Here is a 20,735-nt window from a genome sequence, read left to right as displayed (position 1 = left end):
TCAAGGTCATAAGCACCCTTCCCCATGGTCATGGCAGGAGCAACATGCTCCTAGACCCCTGGATGCTTTGAGAAGCCAGCACATTCCCATATCTCAAAACGTCTGGAACTTTCATGACAGTACCCACTTATCTTCTAGTGCTTCTTTCTCTTCGCTAGAGTTGAGAATGAACTTCCACAATCCCTTAGGTTATCACAAGTTCAGAGTTCAAGGTGCAAGATCTGAGTCACAAATGAAGATGTCATACTCATTGAGGCTCTCGGTTATAAGTAACAGACAGTTCTCCATGACTTAGACAGAAGATGAGATTGCTGAAATTCTTATTACTGGAAAGATTAGTGATCAGAAGCCAGTACACAGACAGAGCCGGCGTTGAGATTTTCATAGACCTAGAGCTTGTGTGTTGCTAAACTCCAGATGGAGCCACTGGAATGATCACCACTGTAGTCCTCACAGCCTGGGTGTGGCTTCTCTGTAAGGCTGGAACTTCCCTGTCTCTGTCTCTTTTGGTAACTAGATTCTGAGTCCAAGTCCAGGAGCCGATGTGACTAATTGGGGGGACATAGGTGATATGCTATCTCCTGGCTTCAAGAAAGCTGGGAAACCAAGACTCTAGGGCAATGACTCTCAACCCGTGGGTCACTACCCTTGGGGGAGGGGTTTCCAACAACCCTTTCACAGGGGTCACATATCAAATATCTGGCATATCAGATCTTTACATTGTGATTCATAACAGTAGCAAAGTTACAGTTACAGAGTAGCAAAGAAAATGATTTTATAATGGGGGTCCCCACAGCCTGAGGAACTGTATTAAAGTGTCCCAGCATTAGGAAGGCTGAGAACCTCTGCTGTAGAATGTAGTCTTTGTGTGATGGGGATTTCTCCCCGGATGTCAAGGAGCTTCAAGTACTGGGCAGACTACAAATGTCATATGCCCACTTCCGGATTGTTTTGGAATTGTGATTATGAGCACGTTTGTATTGGTGTGTATTTGTAAGGTAGAAGGGAAATGAGACCTTGAGTTTGAGAACTCCAGGGAAAGTCCTAGGGAGGAAGATTGCTTTTAGAAAATATGCGTGCATTGCCAAACTGCCTACTTTTCCCCAGTGTCTTTCCCTGTTTTGTGCTGTATCAAGTCCTGGATTACTCCAAATCACAAACCCCAGCAGGTGGAAGGTTGGATGGAGAGAGAAGTCCCTCTTTCTGTGCTGCTGTTCCTTGTGTGGGCTCTGGGAGTGGCTGAGTCTGATAATTTCAGTGTTGGCCTCAAGAACTTGGTGCTGGTCTGAGAAGCCATCCTTGTTGGACTTTGTTTTGACTTGCTTCTCCATCTCCCTTTCTGACATCATGAGTTGCACCTCTGGGCTTGGGTAATGGAACGTTCTTTTGCTTGTTCCAGCCCTGAGGGTTGGCTGTCTTCTGGGCATCCTAGTCTCTGGTTCTGGCCCCTCTTCCTTTTGTGTTCTCATGTTCAAGACTTTGCAACAAGTTACTTGGAACGAATCCCCTCTACTTGAAATTCCTCATATGGTTCTAGTTTCCTGAGTACACTCTGATATACATCCTAATTTGGCTAAAAACAATATCCATCTGCAGCATAGTTCTCAACAGCGAAAAGTTCTAATGTTTAGAATGCTCCATTCTATCTTTTCCCTTCTGTCTGATGAACTCACACGCACCAGATAAAACTTCATTTGGGCATCTGTTCTCCCATGGAATGTTCTCCCAATACTACTCTCACCCCAAAGGGTTAAATGCAGCGTCACATACACACAGTGAGAGGGGACAGCAATGCTTGTTCACAAAGAGTGTCGTGAAAACTACAAGTTTCTGTGCTCAAGAAGAAACATTTAGCAGCATTTCCTTTTATTTTTTATATCTGTCTGTCTGTATACATACAGGTGGGCACACATATCATGGCCTCATGAGGAGGCCAGAGAACTACTTGTGGGAATCAGTGCTCTCTTTCCACTATGTGGACGAGGGATCGAGTTCAGGCAGCCAGGCTTGGCAAGCGTCTTTACTCTCTGAGCCACATTGTCGGCCCTCTAGTAGCTTTTCTTAGGCAAGCGTGCGGATCTTGAAACCTGAGGTTCTAGCCCAGACTTGGTTCGTGTTGAGCTGTGTAACCTTGGGCAAATCAGCTGTCTCCCCTGGGGTGCAGTTTCTTCTCCCAAGAAATTAGTGTATATCCTTAGAAAAGTGGTTTCCAAACCTTTAAAAGTTGTAAGAGGAATGATTTGAACGTTCAGTTTGGAAGATAGAAATAGACGTGCTTGTTACTGTGAAGGATGGAAATGGTAGAGTTACTCCATTGTTATCCCATTGCTCCTAAACTCCCAAACTTGCCGGCACCTATGCCAAACCTCAAGGGTTCCCTGGAGGATGCGGATAACTATGCTACATGGCTTTCTCTAAACATCCCAGTTAAACAAAATGAGGATCAAAGCCACTCAATATGTCGCTATACATTGCTCAAATGAAACTTGGACCATGACCTTCTATTATTAGTAGACTTATAAATCGGTATGCAAACGTCCCTTAAATTCATTTCAAATAAGACACACATATTTTGTTACCCCAAGTATCATGCAAACTCAGTTACGTGTATACATGAAATCCTAGGGGATATCTGCAGAAGATGGGCCAAATCCTTTCACCAAGAACTTGAGAGGAACATCAGAATATCATTGAACACTTTGGTCCAAAAAGTCTTTGAATACTTGGCTTGGTTTTCCTCTTGGCACCAGGGCCTCTTGAAATGAGCCATGTCTGCGTTGGTTCATCAGCTGACTGATGGGCGCCATTGAGCGTTGGTGGTACTCACCATTATCTCAGCTTGGTACAGTGGGGAATTATCTTTGCAGGCAGCCACAGGGGAAACACTTGATATTTTTTTTTTGGGGGGGGTAAACATTTGTACTAAATTGTGTTTTCATTAAGGAGAGAAGAAGCATGGGCCAAGGGACAATTTAGAGACAGAATCTGTTCTAATGAGGCTGGGATTTGCTCTGAGTTGCTACTAAGGAGAAACTTTGACCGTGAGAACTATTACAAGATTTTCTGTCCATTAAATTTACCACCACCACCACCACCACCACCACCACCACCACCACCACCACCAGGACCAGCACCAGCAGGACCAGCACCAGCAGGACCAGGACCACCACCACCATCAATCACCATTGCCATCACCCCTCCCCTTTGCCCTCCCCTTCACTCCGTCACTATTACTGTCTCTGGAGACCCTACACACCACTGTGTCAAGTAGCACACTTATCATCACCACCATTCCCCATTTCACTATGCTTACCCTTGTTCTGCCTTTCCTTTTGAGACAATGCCTCATCCAACCCAGGCTGGCCTCAAGCTAACTCTACAGCTGAGGGCAACCTTGAATTTCTGATCCTCCCGCCTTTACTTTTTTAATGCGGAGCTTACAGACACCTACCACTACACTGGTTTATGCAAACGGGCTTCCTGCATTCTAGGACAGTCTTCTGGGAAAGTCAACTGAGCTATGTCTCCAGTTCCCTCCTCACAGAGAAAGAAGTTTAAAGAACTCTTTCTCTCTCTCTCTCTCTCTCTCTCTCTCTCTCTCTCTCTCTCTGTACATGTGTGGGTCAGAGGACACCTTTAGGTATCATTTTTAGGAATGCCATCCTTTGAGACAAGGTCTCTCACTGGTCTGGAGCTCACCACTTAGGAGACACTTCTGGCCCTAGACCTCTATACCTGTTTGTCCCCGCCTCCCCAGCTCTGAGATTACAAGCCATGCACTACTCTGCTGGTATTTTTTTATTTATTTATTTATTTATTTATTTATTTATTTATTAAGGATTTCTGCCTCGTCCCCACAACCGCTTCCCATTTCCCTCCCCCTCCCCCGATCAAGTCCCCCCCCCCCCCTCATCTGCTCGAAGAGCAATCAGGGTTCCCTGACCTGTGGGAAGCCCAAGGACTGCCCACCTCTATCCAGGTCTCGTAAGGTGAGCATTCAAACTGCCTAGGCTCCCACAAAGCCAGTACGTGCAGTAGGATCAAAAACCCACTGCAATTGTTCTTGAATTCTCAGTATTCCTCATTGTCCGCTATGTTCAGCTAGTCCGGATTTATCCCATGTTTTTTCAGACCTAGGCCAGCTGGCCTTGGTGAGATCCCAATAGAACATCCCCATTGTCTTAGTGTGTGGGTGCACCCCTCGTGGTCCTGAGTTCCTTGCTCGTGCTCCGTCTCCTTCTGCTCCTGATTTGGACCTTGAGATTTCTGTCCGGTGCTCCCGTGTGGGTCTCTGTCTCTGTCTCCTTTCATCGCCTGATGAAGGTCTGCTGGTATTTTTACACTGGTCCTGGGGGTAGAACTCAGGTCTTTACAGGTTCATAATGGAGCCATCTCTCTGATCTTGTTCCTCACTGTTTTGCATTTATCATCTAGCAAATAGCTGGACTGGAAGCAGAAATGACATTTAAGCCATGTCTCAATTACAAGCCTTTATAACTTTCCTCCTGTCTCACGAACCCCACAACCCCAGGCTATCGCCACATGCTCTTTGTAGCATGGTGTTAGTACCAACATCAGTCTGTCCCCTCACTCAGAAACCACCCAGGGCCTAAGAGGTTTGAGACAGTTGGACTGTCTGCTGGCCAGCTCAGGAGACCTGCTGAATCAAGACCAAAGCCAATTAGCATGGGAAATGTGCCAGCTTCTCTTGCAGGCCCCAAGAGACAGTCTGGCTTTCTCGCTGGTGAGAACTTCCCACAGGCAGAGTGCTCAGCCCTGCAGGGGACTCTCCAGAAAGAGTGACCTGTCCGTCTACTAGTATCACAGAGTCAGTGAATGAGCAGATGAGGAAGAAATGGAAAAGAAGGGGAAAGGGTGAGGAGCACAGAGAACAAGGGGTCAGGGCAGTGACCGAAGAATGTGCTAAACTAGGCAAGACTGGCTCAGGGTTTCATGAGAAGGGAGGTTTAGGCTATGGTGTCGGGGGTGACAAGCTGAGATCATTGTTACAAAAGCATCAAAGGAACACTGCATCTTTTCCACTTTCAGATGACATTGACTTACAGCATTTTTTTTTTTTTTGAAACAAGCTTTCCCCTTTTGGGTGGGGGGTTATATAGCATGGAGGCTAAGAGGGCAGGCTCTAGATCATTCTGCTTCAGTTTTCAACCTCAGTTTCACCATTCACCAGTGGATTCAGAGCACATTATTTAATCTCTTCAAGCTTTGTGTGTCCCCCCACCCCTTACAAGTATAGAAAAGATGGCGCGTGTTCAGAGCAGTATGGTTATAGATTTGTCCTGTATAGAATGGGGTTCATATGTTACCAGTCTCACATAGTTCTCACAAGGGTTAAGGAAGGATGTCTGTAGAGTAGCAAGTGTAATGACTAGCAAGCACATAGTCATTTAAGATGCTTTCGTCTGCTGCCAAATCGTCTACTCAAAACAACTTTGAAATGCAAATATGGCGATCTTGTGTGAGCCGAGATTGAAGGAGATGCTGTCTCTAAAGTTGGTTAGGTTAGTGATGTTTTTAAGAACCTGGGTTTGAGCTGGAGAGATAGATTAGGGATAAGTACTTGAGAAGACTTGAGTTCAAGTCCCCAGAACTCATGTAAATCTTGGTGCATTGGGGTCATTACAGCTGCAAGACAGGAGACATCTGGATGCTTGCAGGTCAGCTAACCTGGTACACACAGTGACAAATAACACAGAGACCCATTTCAATAAGGTGGAAGGTGAACACAAACACTTGAGGCTGGCCTCTGAACACCATATGTGGCACATGCATACACACACACACACACACACACACACACACACACATGAATATGCACATACATCACACTCACATATATACACATCACACTTATAAACACAGAGGGAGCCTGTGCACCTCCTCCCCCATTTCTATTTTGCAGTCCTGAGTTTCAGCCACCCACCCTTAGCTGGAAATGGGATGATCACATGAGTCTTGGGTGTGGCTTCTAGATATGGTTCTATGAAGTGAAATAGGCAGGATGTCTCCTTTAGTACTCTATTTCATAGGGAATAGGATCCTAACCACAAATATCTTCCTGTGTCTCATCTACTAGAGCTGGGTCACATGCTTATTCTAACCTATCACCGGCAAGAGACCTTTGAGCAATGGTGCTCAACCTGGAATTAGCGGTGGCCATCACTTCACCAGAGGTTGTGTGGAGGGAGGTTGGAGGCCTAAACAAAACTGATGTGCTCTTAGGAAATTGATTAGGATATGACTCCTGTCTAGAGACATGATAGAAGTCTCTACAATCAATATATAAAACCAATAAAGCAATAAGTGATCGCTTGTAAGGTGCCTTTGAAGACAGTATTTTATATTTATAAAGACTTTTATTGAGGCTGTCGGACTAACTCAGGGACTGGAGTGTTAGTGACACTTCTACACGGATAAATAGAATGGTGGGAATGACAGTGGCTTCCTCTCAGTGTTTTCATAAGCCATCCCCTGTATCTTGTCACATTTCCCCACAGAGTTGGAGAAAAAAAGCACATTTAATTTTATCTATACCACATTTAATAATTTAAAGGAGGAGAGAACAGATTTCTTTAAAATTGAGTCTTCCTATATCACCTCAAGAACGTGGTTTATATTTAATCCGGGACTAGTATTGCACAGCTGTAGCTCTAGCTACTCAGGAGACCAGCACAGGAGGACGGCTTGAGTCTGAGGTCAGCTTGGCAGTGCCGGGACCTCTTCACCCCTTGTCGACAACAGAGGCGGCCTCTTTGAAAGCAAGCACCAAATCAGTATCTGCCCTGGGTGGTGACCATCTTGAAAAATGCATCAAATGTACCCTCTGCAGAGACTTTGTCCACGGCATCTTTCAAATATAGCTGTTGCTTTTTCTTTCAGGGTCTTATTCTACCTTATTGTACACAACTTGTGCAGAAGACTTCCAAGAAATAGAAATGACAGACTTTTGGCAAGCAATTGCCTGGAATACACAGCACTTCTGCGTTCAGTCTGTCAAGTACTCTCAGGCTGTATTTTACCTATTGTATTCTTATTCAGATTTTATGTTGAAAATGGAAGAGACTTTCATATGTGGATAGCATAATTAATGTACACAGATTTTTTAAAATGATATTCCAGAGGATAGCAAGGTTTCCTACTAATTAAATCTTCCTGTCTGCCAGTTTTGTTATCGTCTGTGAAATAGTTTCATCCCCCTTTGAAATAGAGACTCAGATTTTAGGCAGGCCCTAAAAAGGTGGTCTTAACATGGTGGCATTGTTTAGAGGAGATCCTCAGGTTGCCGATTTTGTTGACATCACTGGTTTCTCTCTGGGGCAGGAATATGAGTCTCTGTGATTTGTAGTGATACTTCATTTATATTTTAATAAATAAAACTTGCCTGAAGTTCAGAACGTAAAACAGCCGTATTGATCAACCTTACAGACGAGACAGTGGTGACACACACCTTTAATCCCAGCACTAGAGAGGAATATAAGATGAGAGGAGACAGCTCTTGGATACAGTCTCATTCTGAGATTCCTGGAGGCAGGATCACCATTTCAGACTGAGAGACAGCTAAGAGCCAGCGGCTGGTGGTTTTGCTTTTCTGAACTTCAGGCTGAACTATGTTTATTAAAATACAAATGAAATATCGCTACAGTGATTTGCCTTTTCTCCAATACTACAACTTTAGACATTGATGCCATTGCATCTATGAGTATATAGGAAAGTGTTGCCCTTGCATCGAGAAGGAGAGCCATGGTGAGGCTGTTTTGTACAATGGGTGATGTCATCATTATTTTATTGGTATAACAAATGCTCTTTCAGGTTAGAGCAAAAATTCACTGTATAAAAGATATTTCAGTTTACTACACAATGCCCTGATTTTCACTTATGTTTAAGCTAAGTGAAGTCAATATAAAGTAGTTTATTTTAAACATTAGTTGTCTAGTTCTAGACTGCAAGCCACATAGTTCACCAGCTAACTACTCTCTGTATTTCTTGACCTGTTTTAATAATTGTTAATAGTAAAAACAATTGTTGAGGTGGGTTTTTTTTTTTTGATTTTTTTTGAGACAGGGTTTCTCTGTAGCTTTGGAGAGTGTCCTGGAACTAGCTCTTGTAGACCAGGTTGGCCTCAAACTCACAGAGATCCACCTGCCTCTGTCTCGTGCTGAATTGTTGAGTTTTTTTTTTTAAGATTTATTTATTTGTTATATACAGCATGTTTTCCTGCACACCAGAAGAGGGCATCAGATCTCATTACAGATAGTTGTGAGCCATCATGTGGTTGCCGGGAATTGAACTCAGGACCTCTAGAAAAGTAGTCAGTGCTCTTAACCTCTGAGCCATCTCTCCAGCTCCTGAATTGTTGAGTTTTTAAAGTGTGTATGTGTGTCTGTCTCTCTGTATGTGGGTATGTGCATGTCAGGTGCCTGAGAAGTCAGAAGAGAAAGCCAGATCCCCTGGGACTGGAGTTTCAGGTGAGCCATCAGCACTCAAGCCAGAGGGATGTTACGATTATACAAGAATCTCTTTCCTTGAAAGTCTGTGTGGTTTACCAGCACATGATTTAATAAGAGCTAGTGAGATGACTCAGTTGAAAAGGGTGTTTTCCATTCACGCCTGGCAACCCTAGTTGGGAAACTAAGTTGACTGGAAGCCAAGTTAAAGATGGAAGCAGAGAACAGGGAACTTGATGGATTTGAAACTATTTCAGAAATCTTTAGTACAATCCATGTCTCTTTTCTCATTGAATTATTATTATTATGTTTCAGCTAACTTCTGAGGTATGATCAGTGTTCTTATTATAACAACCATTTATTTTACATGCAGTAGAGTTCCTTTTCTAATGATAAAGTGAAATTAATGCATCTCAGTTCATCTCTTATGCTAACATCTTCCGAGTTCAGATTGATCTTGGTCCCAATCAGACAGCGCATGAAGCAGAAGATAATACAAGTTGTTAGACTGTATTGGGAATTAGAAAACTTTGTCTAAGGCCCCAGACTTACAGACCATTGCGATGAGGAATCTGGTCTCACAGCGTAACAGCACCTATGACTAATTCTTAAACTGTACCCTAATAATTACAGCCCATAGGTATTGGCCAGATTTGGACTCCAGCATACAATTTGCCAGCCCCAGGCTACTGCACAGGTCTAGTTTCATCCAGAGGATCTTTGGTAGATTTAGAAACAGAAGTTACACAAAGAACATCTTTCATACCCATTTTCTGAATCCTCTACACTATCAAATATGCAGTTACATTTGCTAGTCACAGAAATATTTAAGTGTTTTGATACTTGGCCCTTAAAGCATTGTATTTTAAGCTACTTTTACAGTTAGATGTAAAGTTATATGTTACATGCTACATGTTTTAGTACATTGAAATATGACCACTAACAATGCTTAAAGTAACCTGTTAGTCATTCATTCTTAATTTTCCACAACCATTTTACAGTATTGATGAGTTAACCACTCATGGAACATATAAGTGGTCAGTAGCTTTCTTATGTTTATATAAATGTATGTGGAAGTTTTAGGTTTTTGATCTTTGTATTAATGCTTTTTTTGGGGGGGGGTTGAGTCTGTATCCCAGTTGAAAACTTGTTATGTAGCTGAGGATGACCTTGAACACCTGTTACTCCTGCTCCTTCTGCCTGCTTTATACAGTGCTGGGGATCAAATCCAGGGCCTCCTGCATGCTAGGCTGCACTCTTTCCGCTGAGCCAAATCTTCAGACCCCTGTACTTATGCTTTCCAGCTTTCTATGGAATATGTCATGGAGGTATTCCCAAACTAGTAAATATAACTTACAGATTTCCTATAAGATATATATTATGCATGATAATGGATTGAGCTATTTTTTTTTGTTTTGAACAATGCAGTTTAAGCTTATAAAAATGTTCTTTGCTCCTACATGTGATACTGTTGTGGACAATTATAAACCTACAATAGTATATTTGTGTTCCTACTTATATAATAGTTCTCTAGGTAAGGTAATATTAGTCTATCATCCACAGATGCCTTTGGTTTCTGTCAATATTGTGAAATTGCCCTTTAATATTTCCCCGGGCTAACTCAGAGCAGGGGTGGAATGACAGTGCTAATTTCAATAAACTGGTGTTGGCTAGTTTTCAGCAGCCTTTTAAACATTAGTTAACCGAATAGGTGAAATATCATTTTTAAAACTTAAGCCTAATTTAAACGTTACATGACCATGATTGTATAGAATTCAATAGTTCTTTGGGTTATGCATGATAGAAGTGGAACTTGCATTCTTTCTTCAAGAACTAGCCAGATTTTTAGAACTAAAAACCACTAAGCGTCTCCAAATTTAGCCCTTCTTCATGAACCCTTCAAATATACATTATGGTTATGAGTTTCTCTTTCATCTTTGATATCATTTTAGAGCCTTACAGATAATCTCATATGCACTTTATCCAGGTTGACTTGCTCTCTGCGCTCCTCTCCCATCTCTTCCTTTCCTTTCCTCTTCTTTCTCTTTATACACATCACTTTGTTTTCTGATCTCTATATTAGCTGAAGATACAATGTTCATATTGGCCATTGTCTTACTGTGTGTATTTTCTAAAAGCTTGTGTATGCCCTCTAAACCTGGTTGAAAATGTAAGACCATCAATAATTTAAAAGTATGCCCTCCACAGTGTCTGCATTTACACATCACTATTTGTTTTAGTCTTTTCTTTCTTACATTCATTCTTCCCTTACATGGGATCAAGCAGCCTCTGAAGAAGCCATGTATTTTTCATGCTAATCAGAATCAACTCTGTAGACAGTCTTTGTCTTAGATGGCTTTGGTGCTTTGAGAAGTAACACCTTTCAGGTTTGGAGATGCCTCAGTTCCTGATTATTTTTCCTTGTGAAAGAATTGACAAAATGTTTTTGTGGTAGAAATACTTCAGATCAAATGTGTGCTATCTTCAATAAAATTGCATATATATATATATATATATATATATATATATATATATATACAAGAATTGCCCAAACTGGTATAATACTTGCTATGTAGCCCAGTCTGGCCTCAAACTCACATGATCCCTTCCTCCTTAGTCTCCCCAAGTGCTGGAATACAGATATTGGAAATTACATTCCTGGCTACTATTTTATTATTAGTATTATAATGTTTCTGCCTTGGACTTTGTCTTAGTTTCATTTCCTATTGCTTTGATAAAATACTTTGATAAAATACTATAAGCTTAGTGAGGACACTTAGGTTTGGTTTACGCTTTCAGGTGCTAGTCCATCATAGCAGGGAAAGTCACACCAGCAGGGTATTGATGGAACTGGTCACAAGGCCTCCATTATCAGAACAAAGCAGAATGGTATTCAACTTGCTTTCTCTACTTGTAGGCAGTCCATGATCCCGCCTAAGGAATGGCGCCACACATAACGGGTGTGCCTTCCTACCTTGGTTAGGGCAATCATGATAATCCCTCTTAAATACGCTTATAAGGCTCATCACCCAGGTAATTCTAGATTTTTATCAAATTGATAGCTAGCACTATCACAGATGGCTTGCTTTTCAGTCTCTTTTCACTTTCAAAAGTCCATGATTCGGATCTTACTCAGAGTTCTCAGTGTGGGTTGGGCTAATTTTGGTCCCTGCCTCTTCTGATGAGAAAAGACTCAAAATGTACCATTTTTGCTTCCAAGTTTCTTATCTCCTTAGAAATACCTCATGTGGAATAGCCAAGTACTCAAGAAACAGCCAAAGGGAATTAATTTTAAGATTCCAACATCTGCCACTCACACCAGTGTCTTGTGTAACTGAGCTGGTAATACCGTGGGCTACATGAAAAAGCATCTTTCCCCATCTTTGCGTGCAAATTTACCCCAAAGATGTCAAGCTGACCCCTTAGTAGTTCTGGTTGTAAAAGCATGTATTTGAACATTTGTAGCTCACTGAGCTAGCTCCTCCATGTTCTATGAACACAGATTGTATGGTTAACACATTTCTTTCTTTTTTTGAAATTACTTTTTGTATTTTGAAGAAGGATCAATGCGGATGGCTTGATGAAAAACCATTCCCATTTTTGGAAAGAAATCCTAAACATGATAGCATGTCACTTGAGGGTTGGCTAAGTACTTCTCAGTTATATGGGACAACTGATTTGTTTTTGGTATCCCACCCTGAGATATAACTAAGATCCACACTGATAATTGAATTGATTTTTTTCTTTTTAATTTATCATTGGCATTTGGCCACGGGGAAGACTGTCTGGTGAGCAGATGGCTCAGACCACGTCTGTCTGCTGCTGCCAGCTCAGTCAAACACGGAGAACCTCATCATCTGCTGTGAAACAGGCCAGAGGCACCCAGAAAGGGATGTTTGGCTTTGAGGGGAGATGTGAGCCTATTGCCTCATCGCTGAGATAACATTTTTCTCTTAGGGTCAGGTCAGGCCCCTGCTCTCTGATGTCATAAACTTCCAGGCAAGCGGCAGAAGGTCAATATAATGGGAGTGCTCTCCAGAATCAACCAGGAAGTCTCTGGAATCTGGCGGAGCGAATTATAAGTCATCGAGTAAGGCATTCATCGCACTCTTCTGAGAAATAAATTCCACTTGCTTCGTCAGCTAACCATGGGCTTTAAAACAAGCAGTGACTTTGGAGGTTATGTGTTTAAATGATTTTGTAGCCAAGTCCACTGAGTGTGCCTGATTTGTGTCCCACTGCAGGGGCTCTGAGGCAGAGGTTCTGTTTGTTTTATATTCCTATGGGCCTTCCAGGAGACCTGGTAAGGGAATAGATTGGAGCTGAATGCTGGCTCTAGCTAAATGTCTTCAACCACGAGAAAGGTGAGGATTGCCTTAATTGTGTCCCATTCTTGGATGGCATATCAGAAAAACAATACTTTTGTAAGCTACACTTTCTGAGTCTTGCTTCCTAGTCCAACCCCAAAGATATCCCTCCAAAGTTCTGAGGAAAAGAGGATAGGGTAAGAAATTGCATGTGTGTGTCAAATATAAGAATCCTAACACTAGTCGGCAAGACTCTGATAATACAAAGAAACTCTGCTTGGGGGACTGATAGAAGGAGGGTCTTGTGAGGTTGGAAGTGGAGGTCAGAGAAGATGCAGGAGGGACTGGGAGAGAAGCCACTCATCAGACAAGGCTTTTGTAGTTACAGCATCCATTCATCTTGACTTGGGTCAAGAGAAACAATAGCAAGGTGGTGGTAACAGTTGTCTTTAATTCCAGCACTTGGGAGGCAGAGACAGGTGGATCTTGGTGATTTTGAGGCTAGCCTGGTCTACAAAGTAAGTTTCAGGATAGCCAGGGCTGTTATACAGAGAAACCCTGTCTCAGAAAACCAAAGAGGAGAGAGAGAGAGAGAGAGAGAGAGAGAGAGAGACCCTAAAATCAACAGTGGCTGAAGAGAATATTATTAGTATTCACTAAGGAAGTGGCCATGGGAATGAGATCAACTAGTCTATTTTTCTGCAATGTTGATTTGTCATTCCTCATTTCAGCTCAGAGACCTTGACACTGTCAGCTACCCAACATTCCTCTTCGTCAGCGTGTCTGCGTTTTGAACTCTCCCTCTTTCCCCTGATTAGAGTTAAGATCTGTTCATTGCAATGAAATCATCCTGTTATCCCTTTTACCAACTAGCTAGTAATTGCAAGATAAACATATCCTCAAGGAGCAAGCTTGGCAGCGTAAGGAGATGGAGACATGCAGCCGCCAATTCCTCGCTGTTCAGCGGCTTGGACCCTGCCAAGCATACAGCTGTATGCTCAGACTACTGAGGCATGGAAACATCAGTAGTAAATGCCTGGTGCCTCGCTGCAGGTGGAAGGCACAGATGGTTAGCTGTCATGACACTTGTCCTTGTCAAAAATCACTGTTCTCTTTCTTGTCTCAGTATGACCCGTGCTAGCATAAAGAGGGCTCAGGGAACTGGCACAGCTGGGAAGCGATGCCACCCGGGGCCTAGCTGGCTGTGTGATGATGCTTAGGTTCTTTCTTTAGTTTCTCCCAAGCCAGTTTCCTTGCCTATAAAATAGCAAAACCATACATAGTAACCAAAGATGTAGAAGTAACAATGGAACAACCGGAAAGATGCTCCAGGGTTGAAACCTGCATGCCCACTGATTTCCATTTTCTTCACTTTCGGTCCTGCAGGTACTTCTGTGAGATTCCAAAAGTTTGAGGAAGCTTTTGGTGTTTTGGTGGCAGTGTGGCTAGCAATGTCCAAAGCACTGTCCAGTCTATAATTCTATTAATTTCTTTGATGCACACTGTAATGTACCCTGTTATGAGAGCAACCACATAGTTTATAAATCTAGGAAGGTAGGTTGTGGCTGGGTTTTGTGTTCAGTGTTTGCTGATTGGATCTTCTGTTTTTGGAGAGCACTGGGATCTATGACAAGATGCTAAAGGGCTATAACAAGTCCAGAAGAATATGGTTCCAGAAGAGGGGATCCTGGGGGGATCTCCAGGTTGCCTGTGGCCATCAGTAAAGCTTTCCAGGGCTCTGTAGCTCCTGATTCTAAATATGAGAAACACAAGAGATCTGGACAGTTCTCAGCCCCCACAGTTTATGGCTGGATTTGCTAAAGGCAAGTGCTCCTTTGACCTAAGATCCAGTTACAATAATCCCCTGAACCATTTACAATACTAGAACTAAAAAGCACATTTAAGTAAAACTCAAACATAGGGTATGACACCTGAAATCCCTGCAATCAAGAGGCTCAGACAGGAGGTTCTTGAGTTAGGAGTCAGCCTGGATGATGCCGTGAGATTGTCTTAAAGCAGTTTCTGTAAGAAAGATCTCTTCTGTTATACAGCTCCCCTCAGCCTCTCTTCTCCTATAACACCACTGTCCTTGCTCTCCAGGCACAGTCTTGTGCCTTTTCTGGGTTGTTCTTCCTCACTGCCCTGGTCTAGGCATAGTCTGGCCAGAAAATTAGTTCCTCTTGCCTGGAACGAGGAGCCTCTGTTATTGAGATCTGCGTGAACACGCAGCAGTGTGCGGATATGGCTTTTGGACAGCTGCCATGTTGGGCAATGAGCAGTAGAGGAAGGCAGCATTCCAAGAGAGGGACACACAGAGTTAGAGAACGGGACGGAGCTAGGAATGGGGAAGAGGGAGGGAGGTGTCGAGGAGGGGGGGGGGTAGTTTTCTTACACTTATCTCATTCCATAAGACCCTGTAATCAATCTACCTCCACAGAACTTCCTTTTCAGTTTGAGGCATCCTTCCATCAAACCTGAACTTTTCCCTCTGGAACAAGTCAGGACAGAGGTTTTCTTGTTTTTGTTTTTGTTTTGCTTCTGGCAACCAGCTAACCCTTAATGAAGACAAAAGACTTCAAGCAGTAAGTCATGGCACCAGCGACCCTGAAAGAGCTCACTCTTCTCTTCATCCTTCCAACTGGCATTTATCTAACCCAAACTGGCTGGTCCTGTGGGTACCAGCCCAGAGGATACAGTGATGAACAAATACATTCAGGGATTGGAAGTTTTGTCAAGTGTGAAATGGGTGAAAGTCTGCTTGAGTGAGGAGACAGCACAGTGGCTGTCACTGGCTATTTGAGAGGCGATGATAAGAAACGGAATTAGGGTTGGCCTCTCTCTTGCCGGAGGGCACGAGAAGGCTTATGGGTAGAGATGAAAAGGGTGGAGATTGAGAGTCAGTGCTCCCGGGGGTTTTGGCAGTGAGTAAAGATGGAGGAGTGGTACAGTCTGGGTATTGTTGGACTATTCTCTATATATTCCTGAATGGAAAGCTTGTATTTTCCTAGTGTGGTAGATATGGTACCTTTAAGAGGAGGTGCTCTAATCAAGAGTGAGAATACTCTTTGTGGAAGCACTCATGGCATTCAATGACATTTCAGGAGAACGAGTTACCAAAGCTGCAGTGGAGCCCCACCCCCCCCCTCCCCCCATTTTCTTTTTTCTTGCTTCTGTATGTGTGAGCTCCATTGCCATCCACTATAGATAAGGTGACATACCGCTAGCCAGAGCTGAGCCACCACCGGTTGTCCTGCTCTCTGAACCTGTGAGGGACATCAGCCCCTATGTGTCACAGGCAATCCGCCTCCAGATTTCCATCCCAGTGGCAGGGAGCTGGCTGATGCCAACAGCTTGCCTTGGGCTCTGTGTTTTCTTCTACCCAGGACTGGAAGGACCGTTGTTCATTGAGTCTGGTACATGAAGCCTTTGATGAACATTGAGGTGAGAAGGTTGCTATGACTCTGCCCCAAATTCCTGGATGGAGCTCACTGCAAGCCTGAGTGATTTCAGGCAGGTTGTGTAGCTCCTCTGGGGTCAGGTTGTCACCTACGGATGCTGGGATATGACACAGGCTGGAGTTGTACAGTGTTCAGTGAAATCCTGGCTGAAAGAAGAAGGCCTCAGGAACCAAGGCCTTCCTTGTTCTTCCCTTTCGGGAGAGACTCTGCTCTTCATGAAGTGTTGCTTCTTCAACCTCTGACACACCTCAGGGATTTTATTTGCTTTAAGCAACAATAGTCCCCAGAGATGCGAGAGAATGTGTCACCTTGCTCAGCACAAAGCAGTTCTGCAGAAAAGGTATTATGAGGTAATAGGGAGTCTTAACTAACGGCTTCCAACCGGGATCTGTGTAAGAGGTGCTTCCTTAAATCGAAACAACCTTGTCCCAAGAGGCAGAGGTGTGCACACACACACGCACACACACGTGAGTTCACGACGGCCACACCTAAGTGGATGCTTATGGCATGCGGTGAGAATGGACACCTCTGACCTCCAGGCCTCCCTAGACTCACTCTCCCCTGGTAATCAGGGAGATGGATGCAGAACTGGCTTGTGGGATGAGTCACAGAGGCTGCCAGGATGAAGGGCACGATTCAGCCTCTCTGGGGAGCTTTATTTATAGCTCTGACTACTCAAGAGGGAGGCTGAAATCACTCCCAAGGAGTACCACCGATGTAGAGTGATCAGATAACCAAAAGATGTCACTCCCACTGCTGCGTTCTCTTCCAGGCAGGCGCCTGTTGCTCTCGGAGCTGTGGCCCGGAGAAGTGCTGCGTCACTCCAGGGCTGCAGAGCTACAGGAGTAGCTGAGCTGACTGCTCCAGCTGCTCTTTCAGCAGCTGCTGAGTCTCTGTCCCCAGTGTCCAGGAAATCCCGATGCTAATCTGAGCAAATCTTCCCAACACCAAACAAACAGAAGCTTTCTAGGCTGACAGAGGCCACTGATCACGAAGGATGCTGTTTTGATTCAAAATGACACAGTCTAATCCTACATCCAGATGCCCCTACCTCTGTCATACTTCTGTAATAGGACACCCGACATGGCAAATATGCATCCAGGGATCTGTCCTTCTTTCCTGAGGGGGTGATGGCTCTTTGCTATGTTGTATGTGTATGTGTGCATGCGTGCATCCATGTGTGTGTGTGGGGGGGAGGTAGGCATGTATATGTGTGTACGTGTAGGCAGAGGCCAGAGAACAACCATGTTTTTCACTCACAGGCACCACTCACTTTATTTTTCGAGACAGGGCTTCTCATTGGTTTGAGACCTGCCAAGTAGGGTAGGCTAGTTGGCCAGAGGGTGCTTCTCCATATCCTGGGTGCTGGCATCAAAAATATGTGCCACTATGCCCAACTTTTCTTTTATGTGGATTCTGGGGATTGAATTCAGATTTTTGTGCTTTTAAGGCAAGCACTTTGCTGGCTAAGCTAATTCCCTAGCCCTTTGTCTGATGTTGAAGGACGCTAGGAAATCAGGGAGGGAGGAGAAGAGGGCTGTTGAGCACCAAGTTCCTTGAGTAGGCTTTGGGTCTCATGCATGATGGCCCACAAGTTTCTAGGACTCTTCTTGACACAGAGGTGGTGCTCAAGAGGTTAGCTAAGCGAGGGACGCATGGGTGATCTTGTCAACTTCTTAGTTACAAAGACCTCATAGCTCCTGCTCTTAGGTAGGGTACATACTACAGAGAAGAGAATATTCTCCCAGGAGCCAGATGGTTCAGGGCTCTGACCCTGTCACTTCTGCCAGAAGGCCTTTAATAGGCCACCTAATCTCTCAAGCCTCATTTTATACGTGTATAAAATGGAGACTCATGGGTCTCTACTGCTTTTTGAGGATTTGTAAAGATTAGCGATGGTGCCAGCATGGTGGTTTACAGTTCCCCCTGAGAGGAGTGAGATGTCACCATCATCTAGTAATACTTTGGTTGAGTTGATTGACCTTGCTTGGCAGAACTTCAGGACTGCTGTGAGGTCTGTTTGGAATTTTGCTTCCCACGCATTATGACAATATTAAATGTCAGCTTTATAGGATATACAATCACCAGGGGGACAAACTTCTGGGCAGTATTATGAGGCAGTTTCTAGACTAGGTTAACTGAGGCGAGAAGACTCACTCTGACTGGAATCGGGACCTGGACTGAAGAAAAAAAAAGGAAAGAGAGCTGAGCACCAGGGTTCACCTCTCTCTGTTTCTCCACTGTGGTTGCATTGTGACTAGGTACTTGAGGCTCCTGCCGCCATGCCTTCCTCACCGTGACAGACTATACTCTCACACTGTGGGCCCTAGTGAACCTTTCCTTCTTCAAGCTGCTTCCTTAAGTTCTTCTGTTTGTTGTCATAGCAATGAGAAAAGACTGCTCAGAATGTGAGTGCTCCTCCTAACTTGTTGGCTCAAGCATACCATGAACTGTGTTCTGAGTTGAGACATCTGGGCTGGACACCAGTTGCTCGGTGCAAACCTCAGACTGTGACCCTGGACCATGATCTTGGCTGCTGGTCGTGAACATGGCTTAGGCAACACTCGACTACTTACTCTGGACTCTTGATCCCAGTGGGTCACTCTGAGCTTGATGGCCCTGGCCTAGAGGTCACTCTGGCATTTGGTCTTGCCTGATAGTTTCCTCCTTTGATTCTGGGACCTAATGAAGTCACAGGATCCTGGTCACATCCGCTGAAGATACGTAAGTCAACTTATCTGTATTGCAAGACACACAATTTACCCCATGGGCCTTAAGGCTGTGCCCAAGGGAGATAAGAAAACAAAGAGGGCCAATTAATGAAGCTCAGGGAAAGGAGAGAATCAGGAGGCAAAACATAGCTACCTTTCCAGAAAACTCAGAATTTGTTTTATCTTAGAAGCCACAGGCTTGCTCTCCAGTTGAAGCTGAAGCTATGTAGTCGAGCGTGATCTAGAACTTCCAATCCTCAGTCTCTATCTCTCTAGGGCTGAGATGACACCCATGTCTCACTATGTCTAGTTTATGTAGCTCCAGAGCCATACTCAGGACGTTGTCTATGCTGGGTGATCAGTCTACCTACAGAGCCACATGCCCAGCTTGAGACTAGTAGCTGTAATGACACAATGCTAGTTATTTGTCAGCACGATTTCCAGAAGCCTTTATTTGGGCTCTTCCTAGACTGTGAGGAATGCGGTAGTTACTGAAAGCTCAGATTTGTGCTAGGTTGATCATGACTTGGCTACTCGCTGTCTTGGGCATCCTTGGGTGAGCTGCATGGCCTTTGGGTCCCTGCTGACAAAGAGGTGTTAGTATGGGAGTCTATGAGAATGTTAAACGAGATCAGGAATGTAAGTGCCTGGGCACAGTGGGGAGTAAAGAACTACGAGTGGATGTCATTTGTGGCCCTCATGTCAAGGCCATCAGGAAAATTTGATGAAATGAAGGACTGGAATCCTGGAAGCTCAAGAGCATGGTGCTGACACAGGGCTCGGAAGCAGTTACTTTGTTTTTTTTATTCAGTTTTTGGAATTTGATGGATGTGCTGTTGACTCGGGTGCATAGCAACCAGAGAGCCTGGAGGGCTCCCTAGAGACAGCCCCCCGGGGTGACATTTCAGTCTGGTGCAGTGTGAAGGAAGTGGTTCAGACTGAGGCTTTCATGGCCCCAGGGCCTTGCATGGCCAGCAGCTATGCTGGCTCCTTCTGTGTTAGCAGGGTGACTTGATAAGGAGACATGTGACATGCCAGGTGCTGCAGCTTTAGACTGTACCTGTTTCCCAGGGTACACAATACAGGGCCAGGGATTGAGCCCGGTGTGTGACTCAGTTCCATGGACTGTCATGTCTGCAGCATTTTCAGGCAAGCATTTTAAGCAGACAAGCTAACCTTCTGACCACAGCACTGAGTTTCAGGCCTACACCAAAGGGCAATGTCTTCCATTCCTTGGGGGAAGAAAACGTGGAAAGTTCTAGAACTGAGTCAGAAGGGAGAGTTGCTTCCTACTGGCTGATACATGTGTGAAGGAAGAATCAGGCCCCACGGATTAAAAGGAGAGTGGTCAAGTTCATTAAAATACGGTGAGAACCAGCAGTCCATATAGAAAGTCCTATAAAAAGGGCAAGGAATCCATACCTCTAACTCTGTAGACTTTCCCAACCATCATAGTCATAAGACACCCTATATGCCCACACCTTTCACAGACGCTAAGTGTCACGAACTCCTGCCATCTTCCACATGCTCCTTTTCACCAAAATTGTACGTGTAGCCATGAGCTAAGGTAGAACAATCTGTTAGATCCAAGGAGGGACATTGTGTGCTTTCATTCAGACATCACAATCCTATTCTTATTTGCTAACCATTGGTTTGGGGATAGCCATATGGTCCAATTCTGGCCAAAGGGACCTGCTTCAGTCAAAGTCTCCTAGAATTTTCTAGAAAAAGAGAAAAGCATGGCAGGAGGAATTCTCTTCTTTTCTTTTGTATGCCACCATATATATATATATA

At 44.1% G+C, this 20,735-nt stretch overlaps 1 protein-coding gene across 1 annotated transcript in view; it reads right to left on the bottom strand.

Annotated features, from left to right (window-relative positions):
• Positions 1–20,735, bottom strand: part of Adra1b (adrenoceptor alpha 1B) — a 116,861-nt gene that overhangs the window by 89,153 nt on the left and 6,973 nt on the right. The window lies entirely within an intron of this gene.

The sequence above is a fragment of the Microtus oregoni genome, unplaced genomic scaffold (assembly GCF_018167655.1).
Source record: "Microtus oregoni isolate MIOR12 unplaced genomic scaffold, Mior012 000027F_ref0000203, whole genome shotgun sequence".
Taxonomy (NCBI): domain Eukaryota; kingdom Metazoa; phylum Chordata; class Mammalia; order Rodentia; family Cricetidae; genus Microtus; species Microtus oregoni.
Note: the sequence above shows the minus strand (reverse complement) of the source record. Positions and strands in the feature narration are given on the sequence as shown.